Below are 4,330 nucleotides of genomic sequence, written 5' to 3' on the forward strand. Positions count from 1 at the left end.
TGTAGTTTGTAGCTCTTTGTATTTATCCAGTGAGGTCTGTGATGGCTAACTGCAAAAAAGATTAGAAGGAAAGACTGCAAAAATGGCTAGACCAGTTTACTTCCAGAAAAGGTAGCAGAAATATCAGGAGCTGCTGAGGCTAGGAGCAAGATCAAATGGATCTTTATCAGGGATGGGGCACTTCAGGCCTGGAGTGGTGGCCCTTCAGACCTCTATACTTGGTTCTTGGGGGTCTCCTCCAGCCACAACCCTCGCTGCTGACCCTGTTCCACATCCTCCTCAAGTGCCTTTGGCTGGCTGGAGTGTATCCTTGAATTGTGAAAATCTTTCCTGGATGGTAGATGGGGACACGTGTGGGTGTGCACACAGAAACCTTTGGCTTTTGTGTGGCAGGAAAGTAGCCAACAATACAAAAGTGAGTCACACCCATTGCTGTGCCCACTTTTGCCTCTAGTCTTTTACGCCTGGCCCTGCCCACTACAATCTCCAGAAGTTGGTCCCAAAGGCAATGCAGCCCTTGGTCTGAAAAAGCTTCCTCACCCCTGAGCTGCATAGAGATGGTGCTCTTGACCCATCACCAGATTTTGGCAAGAGGAACCTTGGGATTCCCTCCAGATTGACCCCTGTCATGATCATCACCAAGGGAAGGTAAGTACGCTTGGCACTAAGGAGCTTGAGAGCAGTAGCTCATGGCATGGTAGAGCTGCACCCCTCACCTGACCTCTTGCCAGTTGATTCACTGCAACTTACCAAGAAGGTGAAGTGGAGAGAAAAGGCAGAGGGAGGCTGGTGTTTTGCAGACACTGGCAGGAGTACCAGATTGGTTCTGCCAAAGCATTTGCACCATGCCCCTACCCCTTCCCTATTGGGAAGTCATATGAGCAAACACACACACCCCGGCAATGCTGTCCATTACTGCTCATTAGGAAGCTGTTAGCTCAACAACGGTCCAGAAAAGACCCAAGAAATGTATTTCATTATTGCCTGCTCCTCCTCTTTAATATGAAACTGCCTTATACCACACTGAACCATCTCATTCAGTATTGACTGGCAGTTCTCCAGAGTTTAACAAAACCTGTAGTGAGCTATTGTCATTTACAAATGGATCTATATTGAACATACAAAGCTGACTTTTTTGTGTCAGACCAGTAATCCATCTAGGTCAGTGTTGCTGACACTAACTGGAGGCTGCTCTCCTGGGTTTCAGGCAGGAGCATTTCCCAACCCAGCTTGAAGATGCTGGGGATTGAGCCTTTTTCTACCTGATCATCAGCTGGATCGTTGTTTGCAGTAGGATCTTCTCCCTCCTCCCAAGGAGACCTTGGGTGATAGAGCCTCCTGGCAACCAAATGGGCACTCCTACATCAGCTCTGGGCTTCCCACCAATTCTGCTGCTGCCCTCATTCTTGAGACTTGGCTGATAAAGAGGTGCAACTGGGCATCGAGTAGGACTCTTGGGCTGTGGGCAGGTGGGACATAGATGAGGCACTTCTGGCTGCCTTGGGATGATCACAAGTTCTTTCAGGTCCCCAAGTCATCAGTGAAAGCCTCTTTCATCCAAGCTCCACCCTCGTCCAAGTCTCACCTTTACCAAATCAGCCTTGAGGTCAACTGGGAAGGCCTGGCAAGGCCTAATTAGGCCTCTGATCTTGAATGATTGGGATTTCCCCTCACTGTGGTGGTCCCACTCACTGCTGCTCCCTCCCCTTGATAACAGCAGGGTGGGTACAGCACCAGCTAAAAAGAAAAAGCTAATCACAACAATACAAACACAACACGTAGGCTAACGTAGGCTAATATATAACAGAATAATTGTAGGAATAAGCCAATCAAAGTTCATATGTACAATATAACAGAGTGGTAGCGAGGACCGTCAAGCCGTGTGTTCAAAACAGATATCTAAGGGCAGTCTCACAATAGTCTTTGAAAAGTTTCAACAGAAGACGTCTCAAAAGTTTCAGAAGTAAAGTCTCTCTATAGTCTTTCAAAAGTTTCAATGGAAGATGTCTCAAAAGCCTCAAAAGGACACTGTTTCCAGAATGATACTATTGTTTCGTAATAATCTTCATCAGCTGGGAATAAGATACAAGACATACAACCGATGAAGCACTCTGGACAGCTTCCAACATATATAAAAACAAAATAAAACATTACACTGAAATATACTCAGAGTCGCAAAGTGATTTCATGCTCTTTATTCAGCTCATAGTGGTGAGGAGGAATGGAAGTCCCCTCAAAGTATCTGCTTTATATACATTATTTACACAATGGGCTGCACGTGATTGGCTAATTCCGGACTTCTCCTGCAGGCCAATCAGGTTGTGGATTCACTTCTATCTGGAGCTGGATTGGGTGGCTCCTGCCGACCAATCATACTGCTGCATTGTTCTACGACCAATCAGACTGCTGCATTCTGAATCCTATTGTTCTAGGACCAATCATACTGCTGCATTTTGGATCCTATTGTTCTAGGACCAATCAGACTGCTGCAGTTTGGATCCTATTCAACTCAGTACATAACATAAACATTTTTAAAAAACACCTTCCGTATATAGGATTGCCTTCCGCTGGCTCAGGGGTTGGATAATTTCATACCCTCCAACATTTCTCCAATGAAAATAGGGACATCCTAAGGAAAAGCGGGGCAGTCTGGGATCAAATCAGAAACTGGGATGGCTTCTCTAAATCAGGGGTGTCCCTGAAAAATAGGGTCTGCCATAAGCAACTTGTCTGACAGTGCATCAATGCCAACCTGCATTACACTTCTGCCATATCCTAGAATAATAACATCCCTTCAGTCCATGCCAACACCCTATCACTGGCACAACTTTATACCAGGATCTGGCAGGAGAAATTGCCCTGCCATTGATTTCAAGTTCACAAGGGGAAATCGTTTAAAATAACTATCCCCTGAGCCAATGGCTGCCCTGCCCTGCTCATGCAACCGCAAGAGAGCATGGAATGCAGACCACATTCACACTTCACCTTTGTGACACTGTAGTGGCTACTTTAAACAGACATGGCTCCCCCCCCCAAAAAAAAATTATGGGAGCAGAGCTGGTTAAGGGTGCTGAGAGTTGTTAGGAGACGGCTATTCTCCCGAAAGAGTTCCCTGTGAAGAGGGATTGACTGATAAGCCACTCTGAGAACTCTAGCTCTGTGAGAGGAATAGGGGCATCTTAAGAACTCTCAGCACCCTTAACCAGCTACAACTCCTATAATTTTTTTTTGGGGGGGGGGGAGCCATGACAGTTTTAAGTAGATTCATAGCGCTTTAACTGAGCACCGAAGCACAGCTAAGAGTGGACAGCTGTGACGGTTTTTAGTTTTCTCAGTTTCTAATTTTCCCCATCTTAAGTTTATTTATCTACAGTTCTCTATCAGTCTGAAATTCTTTTAAGTCCTCGTGAAAACGTGTCATCATTTTAGTAGAAACTGCTGCTAATAGGCACATTTTTCTCAAGCAGTTTCCTCTAACATGTTATCTGTTATTGTCACAAATGCATGCAATTTTATGCACACTTTCCCCTGATGGACTCAGAAGCTAAACCTTGACTCATTGGTAGCTGCTGAGGAATTTCATCTGAGATCAAATCTTGTTCCAGCAGCTTAAGCTCCCCAACTGCAAAAGCCCTTGCAACCAGAAAATGAGAAGCAACCAGGTATTTTTGCCCAAGCTCCAAGCAACTTGCTGTACTTCTTCTCTGTGTAAGGGGAAAAGAGAGATGTGATTTGATGTGATTTTTGTTGCTGTTGTGAGTTTTGTTGCTGATGTGAGTTTTGTTGCTGATATGGGTTTTATCACATTAAAGAGCTTAAAATGCTCAGGAATATTAACAAAATTATCAAAAAGCTACAGTTCCATGATGCACCAGGGCTCATGTGTAAAACTAATGTTAGAAATGGAGACAAAGTTAGTAAGGCATTCTGAGTGAATACTTTTAGGGTGAAAGCCTACTGGCTTCTGCAGGCAGTACTGTGCTCTGTCTGGTTGCTAGATGGCACTGCAGTGTAACTGGAATTGTGTTTTATTTATCCCCAAGGGCAGTCGGGTTTTCTAAGGATTGCCCTTTGTTCCAGTTCAGTGATAAAATTCAGGGGAAGTGCTGGGACAAAAAGCAACAACAAAAAACCTGCTTGGACACCGATTTTAAAGTGTGGACCTGTACTTGAAAAGCATGGTGCAAAAGGAAGTCTGAATGAGCCCTACATGGTGTTTGCACCTCAAATATTAATTGTATTGGTTTGTACTGTATTCAGAGAGACTACATCCATGGAAGCAGGATATTTCTGACTCATAGCCATTCAGGACTGGATAACATCTTGGAAC

This window comes from Podarcis filfolensis (assembly GCF_964270895.1).
Source record: "Podarcis filfolensis genome assembly, chromosome: Z".
Lineage (NCBI taxonomy): Eukaryota > Metazoa > Chordata > Lepidosauria > Squamata > Lacertidae > Podarcis > Podarcis filfolensis.